The sequence below is a fragment of the Salvelinus fontinalis genome, chromosome 31 (assembly GCF_029448725.1).
Source record: "Salvelinus fontinalis isolate EN_2023a chromosome 31, ASM2944872v1, whole genome shotgun sequence".
In the NCBI taxonomy this organism is placed as follows: Eukaryota; Metazoa; Chordata; class Actinopteri; order Salmoniformes; family Salmonidae; genus Salvelinus; species Salvelinus fontinalis.
This window is the reverse complement of record NC_074695.1, coordinates 25914169-25935987: the sequence shown is the minus strand read 5'-3', so window position 1 is coordinate 25935987 and position 21819 is coordinate 25914169. Positions and strand designations below refer to the sequence as shown.

At 43.2% G+C, this 21819-nt stretch overlaps 1 pseudogene; it reads left to right on the top strand.

Moving 5' to 3' along the window:
* The window catches only part of LOC129829949 (NAD kinase-like), a 38725-nt pseudogene that overhangs the window by 301 nt on the left and 16605 nt on the right, over positions 1 to 21819 (top strand).

Sequence of the window (21819 nt, the reverse complement as noted above, 5' to 3'; positions counted from 1 at the left end):
CTTTTTTTATTTTCAATGTGTGTGCAAATTGCTTTTTGGGTGTGAATCAACACCATGCTACCCCCATGACTAAAGATCTGTGCTGACAAAAAGTTACTGTGTGTTGCTGCTCTGTTAGCTACTGAAAATGGTCATATAGTATGAGTATGACAGTTGAATCAACCTAAGATGCTTTTTATTTGAGAGAGATTTCCTGGTGAGCAATGTTGGTGAGCAATGTTTTTCAGATGACACCAGGACCCACTCTTACACTTTCATTTATTCTGTCTTGGTAAATGTGCTAGCTTCTCATTTGCAGTATGGTTTAAGGTTGTGACTTGTGAGAGAGTACATTTGAGGCAGACCGTTACGACATGTCCGTGGTTTGCAATTGCACCATCCCAAAAATGTGAAAGACTGTACAGTCCCTCAAGCCACTAGAGCAGAGTTTTAGAGGGAACAGCACATCCGTTTGTCTGTAAGCGCGTTTTCCCACGGTGGATGGTGCAAGTGTGTTGGAGGGAGTGTGTGTGAAGGAAACCACCAGCTGAACCCATCTACATGGAGCAGTAAATGATCATCTGCTTTGGCATCACACACACACACACACACAGTGATCTTGTCTGCAGCCTGTAGTGTAGTAGCAGATGGTGAACTTTTAGAACCAGACAACTAATAGGATTTGCTAACCTGCCACGTGACTTGACTGTCCAGAGGGCCCCCTGAGAGGGGAGGAGAGGTGGCCATCTTGTCGAGCTCCGTCAGAGCAGGTGGACCCATTCAGATCAAATGGAAGTGGCCTTTCACCCTTAAAACAGTCAAAGCTCTCATACAGTTACTGCTATTTTAACGAAGTTTAGAAAATATAATTAATTCAGGACTTTTCAACTGCTGTACTCTTGAATCACGCTGCTTTTGAGAAATCTGTATTTGAGAAATTAGAAAATAAAATATCACTGTGTCGTCTGTATGTGAATGTTTCTTTGCTTGTAACCTAATTTATATTATTTCCTAATTTGCTGGTGCAGTATTTGCAAAACGGAGGTTGGAAATTGATTAAAGTATTTGATCAGTGTTTGAGATTCATATATACTGAACAAAAATATAAATGCAACATGTAAAGTGTTGGCCCCATGTTTCATGAACTGAAATTAAAGATCCCAGAAATGTTCCATGTGCACAAAAAGCGTATTTTTATCAAATGTGCACGAATTTGTTTACATCCCTGTTAGTGAGTGTTTCTCCTTTGCTAAGACAATGCATCCACCTGACAGGTGTGGAATATCAAGAAGCTGATTAAACAGCATGATCATTACACAGGTGCATCTTGTGCTGGGAACAATAAAAGGCCACTCTAAAATGTGCAGTTTTGTCACACAACACAATGCCACAGATGTCTCAAGTTTTGAGGGAGTGTGCAATTGGCATACTGACTGCAGGAATGCCCACCAGAGCTGTTGCCAGAGAAATTGAATGTTAATTTCTTTACCATAAGCTGTCTCAAATGTCATTTTAGAGATTTTGGCAGTATGTCCAAGAGGCCTCACAACCGCAGACTGCATGTAACCACGCCAGCCCAGGACCTCTAAATCTGGCTTCTTCACCTGCGGGATCGTCTGAGACCAGCCACCCAGACAGCTGATGAAACTGAGGAGTATTTATGTCTGTAATAAAGCCCTTTTGTGGTGAAAAACACTTTCTGATTGGTTGTGGGTGGGCCTATGCAATCCATAGATTAGGGCATAATTCATCTATTTCAATTGACTGATTTCCTTATATGAACTGTAACTCAGTAAAATCGTTGAAGTTGTTGCATTTATATTTTTGTTCAGTATAATCTTTCTCAATTGGTTTAGATTTGAGATTTAATAGATGGGTATTTTCATAAATATCAGATTTAACTTGATTGATTTCCATCCAAACTAATTTGTATTACCGGCTCCAGATATGAAGCATACCTGTATCTGAAACATGCTAAAAGTTTAACATCTCCCGAAAATTGTCCCCATCTACCAACACAAAATGACAGTGGAGTTAAAAGATCATTCTTCGTGGCAATTCTTTTTGCAACTTCACATTATACGACTTCCGTGAGAGGATGGTGAAAATGTAGGCCCAGCCCATGTAGGATGGGTTCTTTACAGTTGCTTAACAAACTTGTTTTGAAAAAGGACCCAGGGCTGAGTATGCATTCTTATGGTTAAAGAGATTTAGTAAATTATTTTGAAAGGATATCCTGAGGTGTCTCGACACATCTACCAGTATTATTTTCTGACTTTTGTGAGAGCGTTTTGAACCTGTAAACAACGTCCTTTTTCTCTCTGTCATTCAAATGTTTCAGGAAAAATCAGTCTCTACATGGAACAAGTCCTGTGACCACTTTTGGACCAAAAGCATGTATGCTGCAGAATCCACACGCAGTCATGTAAGTTACTATCAACTGATGTTTTTAAGTGACACTTAGTGCACGTGATTCTTACCAACTGTGGGGAAAAGTCTCGGGCTGTGTCCCGAAATCTGTCTTGACTATTACAGTACTTTCTAAAATGACATACTGTGTACAAGTTGTACTACAGATAAAGCTCCATTACCAACAAATGTCAACATACTAGTCTCATCCATACTGAGAATGTGTCATCTAATTTGCTCCAGGGGCGCCAGTGTATGTGATAATAAAAACATATATATTTTTTTCTCTAATTGGCAGTATCATTTTGGTACAGCGCATCACCTTATCTGATTATCAGGCTGTTGTCAAACACGTGGGTCTGGAAAGACTGTTATCTTCCTCAGTAGTGTGCATTGATTTCTACTACACTGAACAAAAATATAAACACATTAACATGCAACAATTTCAAAGATTATACTGAGTTACAGGTTATATAAGGAAATCAGTCAATTGAAATATGTTTATTCGGCCCTAATCTATGGATTTCACGACTGACAATACAGATATGCATCTGTTGGTCACAGATACCTTAAAAAAACAGTTAGGGGCATGGATCAGAATTCCAGTCAGTATCTGGTGTGACCACCAGATACGGTGTGTTTAGAATTATTTTTGTTGTATTAATGCTATTTAATCTCTCCTCAGACTAATATTATTCTGTTTGTCCTGTGGGTACCTTTGCCACTGTTCCACCCCTTGTGTATTGCGCTGTCAAGGTGTATTTGTGTATTTGCCTCATGCAGCACGATATCTCCTTTGCATATAGTTAATCAGGCTGTTGATTGTGGCCTGTGGAATTTGGTCCCACTCCTCTTAAATGGCTGTGCGAAGTTGCTGGATATTGTCGAGAACTGGAACACGCTGTTGTACATGTTGATCCAGAGCATCCCAAACATGCTAAATGGGTGGCATGCCTGGTGAGTATGCAGGTCATGGGGCCGTGCATTATCATACTGACACATGACGTAATGGTGGTGGATGAATGGCACGACAATGGGCCTCAGGATTTTGTCACAGTATCTCGGTGCATTCAAATTGCCATCAATAAAATGCAATTGTGTTCGTTGTCCGTAGCTTATGCCTGCCCATACTATAACAGGACGCCATACACACTGTCTGCCACTGTCTGGTACAGTTGAAACCGGGATTCATCCGTGAAGAGCACACTTCTCCAGCGTGTCAGTGGACATCGAAGGTAGGAATTTGCAAACTGAAGTCGGTCACGATGCCAAACTGCAGTCAGGTCAAGACCTTGGTGAGGACGACGAGCACGCAGGTGAGCTTCCCTGAAACATAAATTCTTCAGTTGTGCAAACCAACAGTTTCATCAGCTGTCAAGGGAGGCTGGTGTCAGACGATCTCGCAGGTGAAGAAGCCGGATGTGAAGGTCCTGGGCTGGTGTGGTTACATGTGGTCTGCGGTTGTGAGGCCGGTTGGACATCCTGCCAAATTCTCGAAAACAACGTTGCGGCTTATGATAGAGAAATGTACATTCAATTCTCTAGCAACAGCTCTGGTGGACATTCCTGCAGTCAGCATGCCAATTGCACGCTCCCTCAACTTTAAACACCTGTGGCATTGTGTTGTGTGATAAAACTGAACATTATTTAAACTGCAGCGCCCCACCACTTCTGATTTGGTTAAATAAAAAATGTACGCAAAAGCATTGAAAACATAGACAAAGTAGGCCTACTGGTTTTTTTTAGACTGACTTGCCTCATAACTTGTCAACTCGCGCACTATGTCCTCAACAGAGTGCTGCAGGTTGTGTGTGTGTGTGTCTTGACTAGGGCTGTTACGGTGACCGTATTACCGCCACACCAGCGGTCACGAGTCATGACGGGAGTCAAATTCCACGTGTTTAGTCACGGTAATTGGGCTTCTCCAAGCTCTGATGCTGCTGATGGTCATTAGTAGCCTACCAAACTTGCTAACTGCCTGGTACTCGGCACTCTATTGTCCCTCTAATCACTCTGACATCAATGCAAATGTGATCGAAAATCAAACACTTCATGAGAGCCCGTGAGCTCATGTTGTGCAACATTTCTATAGGCTATGCAATTGCGTATGAAAACAGAGTGATGGCCTCCAGTAAAAAGAGGAGGATCCCATCAGCTTTCTATAGGCTAGGCCTACTATTTTTATTTCTCAACTTTCCTAATATTAAGCACATTGCTTCTCTTTACAACAGGAGTATAGCCTACCTGGCTGGCATGAAAATAAACTACAGGAAGAACGTCCTCCATTCGTTATTTAAGTGTACAGATGACATGTATTTTTTTTGTTTCGAGACAGGTGCATGATAATGGTCGATTCTAATTCAAAATAAATTCCACACATATATTATTTAGTATATGTAAAGATAAGATTACATCAAGAACAGTCTGATGAGTGACAATATTAGCATATCACTTGTGAATTATATATTATCACTTGTGAATGGTGCCCAGTTTGTGAGCAGTAAGGCAAGATACAATGCATGCCTTTTTTACGACTTTTTCAAATCATAGTCGCACACCTTATGTAGGCTAGCCCATAGGCCTATGTGTTTTGATAAGGTTTGTATCACAACTAAAGTGGCCAAATAACTTCTTGAAATTAAACACAACAATCCGCTTTACAATGGGTGTAGAGCCTTACTGGCATGCATACGCAATGCGTGAGTTTCAAGTTTGGGGGAGAATTTTCACCATAAAAATCCACCTTTATAATAAAAGCATTACATGCATAATTGCATTTGCGTTCACTTTTGACAATTGTGTTTTCCCGCTAATTGATTGCATTTTGGAACATTCACGTTTATAGGCTACTGCCGTGTGCATTGCTACACTTATAATGTGAAGAAATAGCCTAATAGTTTATCAACATTTTAAGCTAAACGTTCTGATCTGTTGCGTCAGTCTCATTGCTTAAAAAGTTTTTGTGATGCTAGTGGTTGTATCAATTTGGGATCTATCGCATCCCACTGTCCCAGACTATGTTTGGAATATTTATTTCTCGCACAGAATAGGTTGACCTTTGTACTATGGGGGATAGTAGATTGATATAGGCAGCCCAATATGTCAGTCTACTATCCCCCATAGTACAAAACTTGATAGGCTAGTGCTTTTGCTCTTTGTTTGGCCTACTGCCGAAAAATAAATGTGGACAGTTCATCCAATATCTTCAATATGCACCTCAGAACTGGTTAAGGACGCTCACAGTTGCGTCCCCGATGTGTTTGTCTTCACTTGTAGCCTGTGAGAATGAGCCAATCACGTGACTGACATTGGCTAATAAGAATTGAGATATCTGAGAGAGCAATGTGAGTGAGAGGTACATCAGATCATCCAGCCGGGAGAAAGGAATTATAATTATTATATTCAGCCAAGGGCACAACAGCCACTGGCCGCAAAAGGCATGGATTCTTTAGGGTGTATTAAAGCCACACAAAGGGGATGCCCCGGGAAATTTAAGACATTATCAAGTGTTTGTCAAATTGTGAATGAGAGACTGATGAAGTGTGTGCTGCCTGCGCAAATAACAAAGCAGAGCTCATGCCTTTTATGCTACTTTTTAAATCATCATTAGTCACTTCATGCAGCCTTAGAATGTATTAAAAATCCAAACATAAAGCCCAACGTTTGTATCACAACTAAAGTTGCATAAATAACTCTAAATTAAGCATATAGGAGGAACTGTTTCTTTAACCTCTCAACACAGAATAGCCGCATGTGCGCACTCCCTCAAATCGTTTAGAGAAAATATCCTTTCTATTTTATTCAGCTATGTTCGATTGTGTTCTTCATACTATAAAATAATGCCACTGAATTCTAAGCAAATCTTGTCTGCTAAATTAACTAGTGTAGACTACAGCCATATGGCATAGCCAGATCAGGGCCTAACATAATGACAACTCAGAGTATGTTATTCTGTTCTTCTGAAATACACATCATTTTTCTTCATATCTTGCTTCTTTAGACCTGCCTAAAATAAATTATGGATTTATTTTAATGGTGTAGGCTATATTACATTAATTTATTATGTAGATGTTCGAAAGGTCTGCATCAGTGGCTTGTAGGCTATGCGTGGAAGCCAGGAGATGCTAAATGTGTTTATGTTAATTAACGGTCAATTACCGTGAGACACGCAGTAATTTGCTTGACAATCACCGGCACAGCCCTAGTCTTGACCAATCAGATTCACGGAAATCACTGGTTGCGCGGGTCGGGCATGGCAAACGTCGATAGAAAGCAGAGCGCACTCTCCACTTTCCTCAGGTTCAGTTGAAGTCGGAAGTTTACATACACCTTAGCCAAATACATTTAAACTCAGTTTTTCACAATTCCTGACATTTAATCTTAATATTCCCTGTTTTAGGTCAGTTAGGATCACCCCTTTATTTTAAGAATGTGAAATGTCAGAATAATAGTAGAGAGAATCATTTATTTCAGCTTTTATTTCTTTCATCACATTCCCAGTGGGTCAGAAGTTTACATACACTCAATTAGTATTCTGTAGCATTGCCTTTAAAATTGTTTAACTTGGGTCAAACGTTTCGGGTAGCCTTCCACAAGCTTCCCACAATAAGTTGGGTGAATTTTGGCCCATTCCTCCTGACAGAGCTGGTGTAACTGATTCAGGTTTGTAGGCCTTCTTGCTCGCACACGCTTTTTCAGTTCTGCCCACAGATTTTCTATAGGATTGAGGTCAGGGCTTTGTGATGGCCACTCCAATACCTTGACTTTGTTGTCCTTAACTTCTTATGGCTTGGGGCGCTATTTTCACATTCGGATGAAAAGCGTGCCCAGAGTAAACTGCCTGCTACTCAGGCCCAGAAGTGAAGATATGTATATTATTAGTAGATTTGGATAGAAAACACTCTGAAGTTTCTAAAACTGTTTGAATGATGGCTGTGAGTATAACAGAACTCATATGGCAGGCAAAAACCTGAGAAATCCAACCAGGAAGTGGGAAATCTGAGGTATGTAGATTTTCAAGTATATGCCTATCCAAGATACAGTGTAAATATGGTCCAATTGCACTTCCTACAGCTTCCACTAGATGTCAACAGACTTTAGAACCGTGTTTCAGGCTTCTACTGTGAAGGGGGAGCGAATAAGAGCTGTTTGACTAAGGTCTCTGGCAGAATGCCATGAGCTAAGTCACGTGCGCGGCCGTGAGTGCGTGCTGCGTTCCCTTTCATTTCTAAAGACAAAGGAATTGTCCAGTTGGAATATTATTGAAGATTTATGATAAAAACATCCTAAAGATTGATTCTATACATCGTTTGACATGTTTCTACGAACTGTAATGGAACTGTTTTGACTTTTCGTCTGGACTAAGTGCCTTTGCCTTGTGAATTTGGATTTGTGAACTAAACGCACGAACAAAAAGGAGGTATTTGGACATAAATTATGGACTTTTTCGAACAAAACAAACATTTATTGTGGAACTGGGATTCCTGGGAGTGCATTCCAATGAAGATCATCAAAGGTAAGTGAATATTTATAATGCTATTTCTGACTTACATTTACATTTAAGTCATTTAGCAGACGCTCTTATCCAGAGCGACTTACAAATTGGTGCATTCACCTTATGACAATGACTCCACAACATGGCGGGTATCTGTATGGCTTGTTTTGGTGGCTGAGCACTGTACTCAGATTATTCCATAGTGTGCTTTCGCTGTAAAGCTTTTTTGAAATCTGACACAGCGGTTGCATTAAGGAGAAGTATATCTTTAAGCCATTTTGCCACAACTTTGGAAGTATGATTGAGGTCATTGTCCATTTGGAAGACCCTTTTGCGACCAAGCTTTAACTTCCTGACTGATGTCTTGAGATGTTGCTTCAATATATCCACATCATTTTCCTTCCTCATGATGCCATCTATTTTGTGAAGTGCACCAGTCCCTCCTGGAGAAAAGTACCCCCACAACATGATGCTGCCACCGCCCGTCCTTCACGGTTGGGATGGTGTTCTTCGGCTTGCAAGCCTCCCCGTTTTTCCTCCAAACATAACGATGGTCATTATGGACAAACAGTTCTGTTTTTGTTTCATCAGACCAGAGGACATTTTCCTAAAAAGTACGATCTTTGTCCTCATGTGCAATTGCAAACCGTAGTCTGGCTTTTTTATGGCGGTTTTGGAGCAGTGGCTTGTTCCTTGCTGAGCGGCCTTTCAGGTTATATCAGTATAGGACTCATTTTACTGTGGATATAGATACTTTTGTACCTGTTTCCTCCAGCATCTTCACAAGGTCTTTTTCTGTTGTTCTGGGATTGATTTGCACTTTTCGCACCAAAAATGAAATATCCACTGTAGCAGGTAAAAATATATATTTTGTGACGCCCATACTGGATTCTTTGCCGTTTGGTTGTATTCCGTTTTTAAAAATCCCCTGCCTAATGGGACAACCACAGAGCAGACTCAACTTTCCCAGCTGCTATAAATGCCATAAATTGTCTCTCTTTCACTTTAACAATGGGGATGAACCAGGAAGATCAGTTTTAGGCTACACCTACTGGAATTCCTTACTGTTTTGTTGTTTTCAGAAGAAAAAAAATCACCTGGGCCAACTTTAGAGCAGGCTCAACTTGCCCGACTGCTCAGCTCACTTGCCCCAGGCATTACGGCAACCCTTAAGGTCCCTGCTACAACTAGGTTCCGGAGTTTTACCTGGTTACCATTAGGATAAAAAAAAATTGCTCCACCACTCTGGGACCAGAGTGGTGCCACCTCTGACAGGGGGACATGTCAAAATGCAATTTTTTTGCAATTTAGCAAGTCTTTATTTATACAAAAAATGCATAGAATTTTCCATGTGGTCTATATTAAAGGGCACTTCATTTTTTTAAATTCTTCATTGGTGCACAATTTCTATATAAAATACCAAAGGGACTCAAAAGGGACTCATTTTGCAGAATGACCCGGATAATGTTGCATGTAAGCTTATATTATTTATGGATGGATCCTACAGAAATATCAAAACATTCTTTCAACACCTCCAAATTGGTGCGGAAACTGTCTATGGCGTGGGAACTGCTGACTTACTGCCCTTTTCTAAGACAACTGCTGGTAACTCTTAAAGGAAAGGTTCACCCATTTTGAATGTTATATTGTTTTTGTGAATCTCTGAGTGATGTTCTATTGATTCCCTGGGTCATTTCATGTTTTCATGTGTATCTGAGTTATTGGCGTTCTATTGACGTGGCACTGGGATAAAGTCGCTCTCACTACACTGGAAGTTAATAGGAATACGACTTTTAGATCACTATTTCAATACTTGCCGTTGTCATAACTTGGAAGGATGTCTTCTCTCGAATGCGCTATTAATCATATATTTTTGCGATATTCCTACCTCGAAATGTGTAATAGCATGATGTGCAGGGTGCATTGCATGATGCCGTTGCCAGAATATTATAGAAAGGAGATAGGAATCCAATGAAGGAAGGAATGTATAACACCCCACCCAGCAGACTGTCGACCAGACGCATTCATGTTGTCATGCTAAACTAATCGTCACGCAATCCCTTCTCAAAGTCAGTGTATATGTCGAGAAACGTGCCTATTATCCTCAAAAGTACGTAATGTAACAAATCCTAAGCTATACGATACTACAGATGGCAAGTTAATTATCTCCCATCTCGGAAAAGATTTGTAATGTTTATATTTTGGGTTCTGATGGAGTACAACATTTTAACTAAGGTCATGAGGCATTTCTAAGTTATATTGTTCAAGAATCAGTGGGTACATATAATTTGGTTATAAGTACAAAAATGGATTTAGCAACTGCAGATTGCCCCTTTTAAGAAGAAAAAAAAGTTTAAGTTAAAGGTGCTACACAAGATTTTTTTTAATTTCTGCATTGTCATTTTAGAAAATGTCCATAATATACAGGGCGCTAATAGTGGAATGATAGTGTTAAAATCCATTTTTGCGCATTTGTTTTGAACATCTATTGCATTAAGGTACTTAATTATTACCAAGAAATTATTTCAAATTGATATAAAAACAACTGCATTGGGCTTTCTTTTTGTGATAGATTTTTTATTTATTTGTCATTTAGCAGACGCTCTTAACCGGAGTGACTTACAGCTAGTGCAGTCATCTTAAGAGAGCTCGGTGGGACAACTATATATCACAGTCATAGTAAGTTAATTATTCCTAAATAAAGTAACTATCAGTAAAGTCAGGGCTAGTAAAGGGGGATCAAGTGCGAGTGTTAGTTCACAAAAGTAAAAAAAAATTGTGAGTCAATAAGTATCCAACCCTTTTGTTATGGCAAGCCTAAATAAGTTCAGGAGTAAAAATGTGCCTAACAAGTCACACAATAAGTTGCATGGACTCACTGTGTGCAATAATTGTGTTTAACATGATTTTTGAATGACTACCTCATCTCTGTACCCCACACATACAATTATCTGTAAGGTCCCTCAGTTGAGCAGTGACTTTAAAACACAGATTCAACCACAAAGACCAGGAAGGTTTTCCAAAGCCTTGCAAAGAAGGGCACCTATTGGTAGATGGGTAAAAAATAGACAGACATTGATTATCCCTTTGAGTGAAGTTATTAATTACACTTTGGATGGTGTATCAATACACCCAGTCAGTACAAATATACGTCCTTCCTAACTCAGATGCCAGAGAGGAAGCAAACCGCTCAGGGAATTTCACCATGAGGCCAATGGTGACTTTAAAACAGTTACAGAGTTTAATGGCTGTGATAGAAAACTGAGGATCGATCAACAACATTCTAGTTACTCCACAATCCTAACCTAATTGACAGAGTGAAAACAAGGAAGCCTGTACAGAATAAAAATATTCCAAAACATGCATCCTTTTTGCAATAAGTACTGCAATAATCACTAAAGTAAAACTGGAAAAAATGTAACGAAGAAATAATCTTATATTTGAATACAAAGCGTTATATTGGGGCAAATCCAACACAACACATCACTGAGTACCACTCTTCATATTTTCAAGCATGGTGGTGGCTGCATCATGTTATGTGTATGCTTGTCTCGGCAAGGACTATGGAGTTTTTTAAGATAAAAAGAAGTGGAATAGAGCTAAGCACAGGCAAAATCATAGATGAAAACCTGGTTCAGTCTGCTTTCCAACAGACCCTGGGAGACAAATTCACCTTTCAGCAGGACAGTAACCTAAAACACAAGACAAAATATACACTGGAGTTGTTTACCAAGACAACATTTAATTGAAGGACCTGTGCCATATAAATTGCAAAATAGTTGGGAAGAGATTTTCGATGTACCGATTCCATGGCACGTGGTTTATGAATTGACATGCAAAACGACACCAGATGCAATACTTAGAATTTTTTCAATTTCAATTATTATACAAAATTCCTGCAACCAATAGAATGTTATACACTGCTCCAAAAAATAAAGGGAACACTTAAACAACACAATGTAACTCCAAGTCAATCACACTTCTGTGAAATCAAACTGTCCACTTAGGAAGCAACACTGATTGACAATACATTTCACATGCTGTTGTGCAAATGGAATAGACAAAAGGTGGAAATTATAGGCAATTAGCAAGACACCCCCCAAAACAGGAGTGATTCTGCAGGTGGTGACCACAGACCACTTCTCAGTTCCTATGCTTCCTGGCTGATGTTTTGGTCACTTTTGAATGCTGGCGGTGCTCTCACTCTAGTGGTAGCATGAGACGGAGTCTACAACCCACACAAGTAGCTCAGGTAGTGCAGTTCATCCAGGATGGCACATCAATGCGAACTGTGGCAAAAAGGTTTGCTGTGTCTGTCAGCGTAGTGTCCAGAGCATGCAGGCGCTACCAGGAGACAGGCCAGTACATCAGGAGACGTGGAGGAGGCCGTAGGAGGGCAACAACCCAGCAGCAGGACCGCTACCTCCGCCTTTGTGCAAGGAGGTGCACTGCCAGAGCCCTGCAAAATGACCTCCAGCAGGCCACAAATGTGTATGTGTCAGCATATGGTCTCACAAGGGGTCTGAGGATCTCATCTCGGTACCTAATGGCAGTCAGGCTACCTCTGGCGAGCACATGGAGGGCTGTGCGGCCCCACAAAGAAATGCCACCCCACACCATGACTGACCCATCGCCAAACCGGTCATGCTGGAGGATGTTGCAGGCAGCAGAACGTTCTCCACGGCGTCTCCAGACTCTGTCACGTCTGTCACATGTGCTCATGTGCTCAGTGTGAACCTGCTTTCATCTGTGAAGAGCACAGGGCGCCAGTGGCAAATTTGCCAATCTTGGTGTTCTCTGGCAAATGCCAAATGTCCTGCACGGTGTTGGGCTGTAAGCCCAACCCCCACCTGTGGACGTCGGGCCCTCATACCACCCTCATGGAGTCTGTTTCTGACCGTTTGAGCAGACACATGCACATTTGTGGCCTGCTGGAGGTCATTTTGCAGGGCGCTGGCAGTGCACCTCCTTGCACAAAGGCGGAGGTAGCGGTCCTGCTGCTGGGTTGTTGCCCTCGTACGGCCTCCTCCACGTCTCCTGATGTACTGGCCTGTCTCCTGGTAGCGCCTGCATGCTCTGGACACTACGCTGACAGACACAGCAAACCTTTTTGCCACAGTTCGCATTGATGTGTCATCCTGGATGAACTGCACTACCTGAGCCACTTGTGTGGGTTGTAGACTCCGTCTCATGCTACCACTAGAGTGAGAGCACCGCCAGCATTCAAAAGTGACCAAAACATCAGCCAGGAAGCATAGGAACTGAGAAGTGGTCTGTGGTCACCACCTGCAGAATCACTCCTGTTTTGGGGGGTGTCTTGCTAATTGCCTATAATTTCCACCTTTTGTCTATTCCATTTGCACAACAGCATGTGAAATGTATTGTCAATCAGTGTTGCTTCCTAAGTGGACAGTTTGATTTCACAGAAGTGTGATTGACTTGGAGTTACATTGTGTTGTTTAAGTGTTCCCTTTATTTTTTTGAGCAGTGTATATATGGGGGATACAATCTTCCCAGCTCTGCAGATTTTGCTGCAAGGAGGCAGTGTCACAAGATCATTTATTTTGGTACTGTCCATATGTAGCTCGTTTTTGGTCACAGGTCCAGGAATGGCTGAAGAATTGCAACATGTACCTAGAGCTAACACTGCAGATAGCAATACTGGGTGATTTGAAAAGTCATAGTCAATCGATCAATAACATGATAATTATTTTAGCAAAAATGTTTGTAAATTAAAGATAATCTGTAGAAACTATGAGAATAGAAAGGTTCAGTATTTTTGTGAAGCATCACAGCACAGTTTAAAAATATATGGCAAATATAAATCCAAAACATAATTGCAAAAGGGTTTTCTAATGATCAATTAGCCTTTTAAAATTATAAACTTGGATTAGCTAACACAACATGCCATTGGAACAGAGTGATGGTTCCTGATAATGGGCCTCTTTACGCCTAAGTAGATATTCCATTAAAAAATATGCAGTTTCCAGTTACAATAGTCATTTACAACATTAACAATGTCCAAGTTGTATTTCTGATCAATTTTATTTTATTTTAATGGACAAAAAATGTGCTTTTCTTTCAAAAACAAGGACATTTATAAGTGACCCCAAACTTTTGAACGGTAGTGTGTGTATGTGTGTGTGTGTGTGTGTGTGTGTATAGATATATTTACCCCAAAACATATTTGGGGGATTGGAAATTATGCAGACAATTACATTGATTGAAGCAACAATCTATCTGCAATATTAATGCTGATCCACCCCCTAAAAAATAAATATAAAAATGGAGAACATTGAGTGTTCTTTAGTGGCCTAGTTACAGTTTTGACTTAAATCGGCTTGAAAATCTGTGGCAAGACTTGAAAATGGCTCTCTAGCAACGATCAACAACCAACTTGACAGAGGTTGAAGATTTTTTTTTTTTTTGTACAATCCAGGAGTGCACAGCTCTTAGAGATTTGCCCAGAAAGACTGTAATCGCTGCCAAGGTGATTCTAACATCTATTGACTCGGGTGTGAACACTTATGTAAATTAGATTTTTCTGTATTTCATTTTCAAGAAATGTGTGAAAATGTATAAAAACATATTTTCACTTTGTCGTTATGGGGTATTGTGTGTAGATGGGTGAGATAAAAAATAATAATATTTAGTCCATTTTGAATTCAGGCTGTAACACTACAAATTGTAGAATAAGCCAAGGGGTATGAATACTTTCTCAAGGCACTGTAAATGAAGGTCAGATTAATGAAAAGCCGATTTTTGCTGGGGTCTTTGGACTGATGGGATCAAACTGAAAGTGAGAGTTTGGCAGATTTGATGCCGAAAAAGAAAGGAAATTCTTGCCTACTTCACCCATATTTTGGATTTTCTGTGTATAGTTCCAGTAGTTAGCTACACCACTACATTAAGAAAAGTGATTAACTACTGAAAACAATATTTGAATTTAGTCCAACTACCACCAAGCTACTGCAAAATGTAGTTTAATTACTAGTTGAACTACATGTACTGTAGATCACTACTCCCCAACACTGCATGTCACACATTGTGGGACAGTCGGCGTACAGTTATGAAAGACTCTTATAAAAGCAATTTGATTGGCCAGAGCCTTCCTTGGCACTTGACTCGGGCCGTCATGTAACTTGTCTGCTTTAAGCAGAAATAATAGATGGATTAGCATCCTCAGTCAGGTGTAAAGCCTCTCGGCTGTCCATAAGTAGCAAAGATAGTTTTATAGACTATGATACAGCCTGCCTACCGGTACTCCCTGCTAAATATATAACTGAGTATTGGTGTGGGTAGAGGGTCTGCTTTAGAGGGAAGACAGACAAACTTGAACGTCAGCCGTGCATAGGTGGTCATCCTATCACCTCTTACCACAGAACATCGGCCGTCTTTTTCTATTATTTTGAATCGACACCTTTCATCGACATCCAGCAGGTGACATGTTAGCATGTCTTCCATTTTAGGGTTAATTTTTTATCAGTGAAGGCAACAAAGGGCTACCAATCACTCTCAATAAGTGTTATTCATATGTTGTCTGTCTGTCTGTCTTGAGTGACATCTTGTGCTTTCATGGAAGGGAGGGTTTAACCTAATGGAAGAAATGTTAAAGTAACTGTCCAGTGTTTACAGATTTCTATGAAATATGATCTATAATTAATTACAATATGAGTAAAATAGCTTTCCTTCCAAAAAATAGTCCTTAAGTACTGTATGTTAAAAAGTAGCTTTTCTCTGTTGGAATACTGTGGGCGTACCCAAACAATATACGAAATATTCATGTTCTATGAGGAAATAGCAAGTATTTTTTATATCATCTGTTTGAAATATACGTTTTTTTCTCAAATGTATCATTTGACCGTACATACGAGTGTAAAACAGGTCAAAAACATTATTTAGGTTTGAGTTAACAGAATGTAAACTTTTAAAAGTGAGAATTTCACTGGAAAGTTACTTTAAGAAGATGAGTGTCAGACCATGACCTGTCAGGTCATTGCTCATTGGATGCTTCCTGAGGCCTGAAAGAAGAGAGGCCACTTCAATCGCTCTTACTGTGGGTGATTCTTTGATCCACCTCTACGCAGACGACACCATTCTGTATACATCTGGCCCTTCTTTGGACACTGTGTTAACAAACCTCCAAACGACCTTCAATGCCATACAACACTGCCAATGACTGGGACGAATTGCATTAATCAGTGAAGTTGGAGACTCATATCTCCCTCACTAACTTCAAGCATCGGCTGTCAGAGCAGCTTACCGATCGCTGCAGCTGTACACAGCCCATCTGTAAATAGCCCATCCAACCAACTACCTACCTCATCCCCATATTTGATTTTGTTTTTTTCTGCTCTTTTGCACACCAGTATGTCTACTTGCACATCCTCATCTGCACATCGATCACTCCAGTGTTAATTGCTAAATTGTAATTATTTCGCTTCTGTGGCCTATTTATTGCCTTACCTTCCTACTCTTCTACATTTGCACACATTGTACATAGATTTTTCTATTATGTTATTGACTGTACGTTTGTTTATGTGTAACTCTGTGTTGTTGTTTTTGTCGCACTGCTTTGCTTTATCTTGGCCAGGTCGCAGTTGAAAATGAGAACTTGTTCTCAACTGGCCTACCTGGTTAAATAAGGGTGAAATACATATATATATTTGAAATTAGTGAATAGCAACACAACAGTCACTAAATGGACTCACTGACACAGTAATAAGGCTTAGGTCTCCAGTTAGGTCTTCGGCATCCAATCGAAAAACCTAACCACAATGGGAAAATAAGTTTCTTGTTTAGTATCGAAATAAGGAGACAGGAGTTGCATATTTATAGACTGTAATAAAACATATTGTTACTGTCAGTGTAAAATAGTTTTGCATTTCACAAGGGCCATTTTTGTTTTAGATGTTTACTTTTTATCCTGGTATGAAAATATTCCTTTCAGTATTGCAGGGTTTGTTCTAGATCAAAAAACGGGCTTTAGGTACACTGTTTGCCATGGGGCTGAGAGAAGACGTTGCTGTTTTCAAGCAAATTTCCTGCAATTCGCTACATTTTGAAATAGCATATGCTGTGTTCTTAAACTATCTGAATGACTCAAATATAATAAATTCAATTGGAGCCCCATGCCATGACAAAAATACTCAGATATATTATTTTTTAAATATAGGTCCATTATACACTGCTCAAAAAAATAAAGGGAACACTTAAACAACACAATGTAACTCCAAGTCAATCACACTTCTGTGAAATCAAACTGTCCACTTAGGAAGCAACACTGATGTCACGCCCTGGCCTTAGTATTATTTGTTTTCTTTATTATTTTAGTTAGGTCAGGGTGTGACATGGGGAATGTTTGTGTTTTATAGGTTTTGGGTGGTTATATGGTAAAGGGGGTGTTGGGTGTAGTGTATGGGTTTGTGTTGAGTGCATGTGTCTAGCTGTGTCTATGTTGGTGTAGTTGTCTGGGAGAGTCTATGGTTACCTGAATGGGTTCCCAATTAGAGACAGCTGATTTCTGTTGTCTCTGATTGGGAGCCATATTTAGGGTAGCCATGGGCTTTCGTTTGATGTGGGTAATTGTCTATGTTATACGTTTGTAGCCTGTATGTGCACTTCGTTCATAGCTTCACGATCGTTTTCTTGTTTTGTTAGTGTGTAAGTGTTTTTGTTTCGTTTTTGCCTTCGTATTCATTAAAAAGAATATGGCTTATTTTCCTACTGCTGCGTTTTGGTCCGTCAATCCTCCACACGATCGTGACAGAATTACCCACCAACATCGGATCAAGCGGCATGTAAAGCGGCAACAGGACCCACCTACACAGGATTCTTGGACATGGGAGGAGATACTGGATGGTAAGGGTCCGTGGGCACAACCGGGAGAATATCGCCTCCCTCGTGAAGAGCTGGAGGCAGCGAAAGCCGAGAGGAGGCGATATGAGGAGGCAGCACGGAAGCAAGGCTGGAGACCCGTGAGTAATACCCAAAAATTTATTGGGGAGGGGCTCATGGGGAGTGTGGCGAGTCCAGATGGGAGAACTGCGTCAACTTCCCGTGCTACCCGTGAGGACTCTAAGAGGGAACCTGAGCCAGTCGGGCTGATATTGGAGGTGAGCAATGGGAATAATACAGAGACTGTTAAGGATTTGGGGAGGTTGGAAGAGAGTGAAATGAGGGAGCTGCTGTGTTGGTGCGTGAGGCACAAGATCCACCCGACAGAACGTGTGCGGGATGTGAGGTTACCTGAGTCAGCTCCCCATGCTCGTCCTGATGTGAGTGCTAACCGTCTGGGAATGACAGTCCCACGAACCAGGCCTCCTGTACGCCTCCCTAGTCCTGCACCTCTTATATTAGCCCCACGTACTAACTCTCCTGTGACAGTCCCCAGCCCAGTACAACCAGTGACTCCTCCACGCACTAGCCCTATGGTGTGTGTCTCCAGCCCTTTACCACCAGTGCCTAAATCACGCACCAAGCCTCCTGTGTGTCCCCAGAGTCCTGTGCGTCCTGTTGCTGCTCCCCGCACTAGCCCTGAGATGCGTGTCCCCAGTCCGGTACCACCAGTTCCGGCACCACGCACTAGGCCTAATGTGCGCTTCCAGGGTCCAGTATGCCCTGTTCCTTATCCCCGCACTAGCCCTGAGATGCGTGTCCCCAGTCCGGTACCACCAGTTCCGGCACCACGCACTAGGCCTAATGTGCGCTCCCAGGGTCCAGTATGCCCTGTTCCTTCTCCCCGCACTAGCCCTGAGATGCGTGTCCCCAGCCCGATACCACCAGTTCCGGCACCACGCACCAGGCCTACAGTGCGCCTCAGCCGGTCAGAGGCTGCCGTCTGCACAGCGATGCCTGAACTGCCCGTCTACCCAGCGCCATCTGAGCCATCCGTCTACCCAGCGCCATCTGAGCCATCCGTCTACCCAGCGCCATCTGAGCCATCCGTCTACCCAGCGCCATCTGAGCCATCCGTCTACCCAGCGCCATCTGAGCCATCCGTCTGTCCCGAGCCGTCAGAGCCGCCCGTCTGTCCCGAGCCGTCAGAGCCGTTCGTCAGTCAGGAGCCGCTAGAGCCATTCGTCAGACAGGATCTGCCAGAGCCGCCAACCAGACAGGATCTGCCAGAGCCGCCAACCAGACAGGATCTGCCAGAGCCGCCAACCAGACAGGATCTGCCAGAGCCGCCTACCAGACAGGATCTGCCAGAGCCGCCTACCAGACAGGATCTGCCAGAGCCGCCAACCAGACAGGATCTGCCAGAGCCGCCAACCAGACAGGATCTGCCAGAGCCGCCAACCAGACAGGATCTGCCAGAGCCGCCAACCAGCCATGAGCAGCCAGATCCGTCAGCCAGCCATGAGCAGCCAGATCCGTCAGCCAGCCATGAGCAGCCAGATCCGTCAGCCAGCCATGAGCAGCCAGATCCGTCAGCCAGCCATGAGCAGCCAGATCCGTCAGCCAGCCATGAGCAGCCAGATCCGTCAGCCAGCCATGAGCAGCCAGATCCGTCAGCCAGCCATGAGCAGCCAGATCCGTCAGCCAGCCATGAGCAGCCAGATCCGTCAGTCAGCCATGAGCAGCCAGATCCGTCAGTCAGCCATGAGCAGCCAGATCCGTCAGCCAGCCATGAGCAGCCAGATCCGTCAGCCAGCCATGAGCAGCCAGATCCGTCAGCCAGCCATGAGCAGCCAGATCCGTCAGCCAGCCATGGGCCGTTCCTCAGTCCGGAGCTGCCGTCCCTCAGTCCGGAGCTGCCGTCCCTCAGTCCGGAGCTGCCGTCCCTCAGTCCGGAGCTGCAGTCCCTCAGTCCGGAGCTGCAGTCCCTCAGTCCGGAGCTGCAGTCCCTCAGTCCGGAGCTGCCCCTTATCCTGGTGCTGCCCCTTATCCTGGTGCTCTCCCTTATCCTGGTACTGTTCCTTAGTCCGGAGCTGCCCCTTAGTCCGGAGCTGCCCCTTAGTCCGGAGCTGCCCCTTAGTCCGGAGCTGCCCATTAGTCCGGAGCTGCCCCTTAGTCCGGAACTGCCCCTTAATTCAGTGGGGTTAATGTGGAGGGGGGTCATTGGGAGGAAGCTACGGAGGCGGTTAGTGACTGTGGTGGGGTGGGGACCACGACCAGTGCCGGAGCCGCCACCGTGGAAGGAAGCCCACCCAGACCCTCCCCTAGACTGTGTGCTGGTGCGCTCGGAGTTCGCACCTTAAGGGGGGGGTTATGTCACGCCCTGGCCTTAGTATTATTTGTTTTCTTTATTATTTTAGTTAGGTCAGGGTGTGACATGGGGAATGTTTGTGTTTTATAGGTTTTGGGTGGTTAGATGGTAAAGGGGGTGTTGGGTGTAGTGTATGGGTTTGTGTTGAATGCATGTGTCTAGCTGTGTCTATGTTGGTGTAGTTGTCTGGGAGAGTCTATGGTTACCTGAATGGGTTCCCAATTAGAGACAGCTGATTTCTGTTGTCTCTGATTGGGAGCCATATTTAGGGTAGCCATGGGCTTTCGTTTGATGTGGGTAATTGTCTATGTTATACGTTTGTAGCCTGTATGTGCACTTCGTTCATAGCTTCACGATCGTTTTCTTGTTTTGTTAGTGTGTAAGTGTTTTTGTTTCGTTTTTGCCTTCGTATTCATTAAAAAGAATATGGCTTATTTTCCTACTGCTGCGTTTTGGTCCGTCAATCCTCCACACGATCGTGACAACTGATTGACAATAAATTTCACATGCTGTGTGCAAATGTAATAGACAACAGGTGGAAATTATAGGCAATTAGCAAGACACCCCCAATAAAGGAGTGGTTCTGCAGGTGGTGACCACAGACCACTTCTCAGTTCCTATGCTTCCTGGCTGATGTTTTGGTCACTTTTGAATGCTGGCGGTGCTTTCACTCTAGTGGCAGCATGAGACGGAGTCTACAACCCACACAAGTGGCTCAGGTAGTGCAGCTCATCCAGGATGGCACATCAATGCGAGCTGTGGCAAGAAGGTTTGCTGTGTCTGTCAGCGTAGTGTCCAGAGCATGGAGGCGCTACCAGGAGACAGGCCAGTACATCAGGAGACGTGGAGGAGGCCGTAGGAGGGCAACAACCCAGCAGCAGTACCGCTACCTCCGCCTTTGTGCAAGGAGGAGCAGGTGGAGCACTGCCAGAGCCCTGCAAAATGACTTTTAGCAGGCCACAAATGTGCATGTGTCTGCTAAAACGGTCAGAAACAGACTCCATGAGGGTGGTATGAGGGCCCGACGTCCACAGGTGGGGGTTGTGCTTACAGCCCAACACTGTGCAGGACGTTTGGCATTTGCCAGAGAACACCAAGATCGGCAAATTCGCCACTGGCGCCCTGTGCTCTTCACAGATGAAAGCAGGTTCACACTGAGCACATGTGACAGACGTGACAGAGTCTGGAGACGCCGTGGAGAATGTTCTGCTGCCTGCAACATCCTCCAGCATGACCGGTTTGGCGGTGGGTCAGTCATGGTGTGGGGTGGCATTTCTTTGGGGGACCGCACAGCCCTCCATGTGCTCGCCAGAGGTAGCCTGACTGCCATTAGGTACCGAGATGAGATCCTCAGACCCCTTGTGAGACCATATGCTGGTGCGGTTGGCCCTGGGTTCCTCCTAATGCAAGACAATGCTAGACCTCATGTGACTGGAGTGTGTCAGCAGTTCCTGCAAGAGGAAGGCATTGATGCTATGGACTGGCCCGCCCGTGACCCCAGACCTGAATCCAATTGAGCACATCTGGGACATCATGTCTCGCTCCATCCACCAACGTCACATTGCACCACAGACTGTCCAGGAATTGGCGGATGCTTTAGTCCAGGTCTGGGAGGAGATCCCTCAGGAGACCATCCGCCACCTCATCAGGAGCATGCCCAGGCGTTGTAGGGAGGTCATACAGGCACGTGGAGGCCACACACACTACTGAGCCTCATTTTGACTTGTTT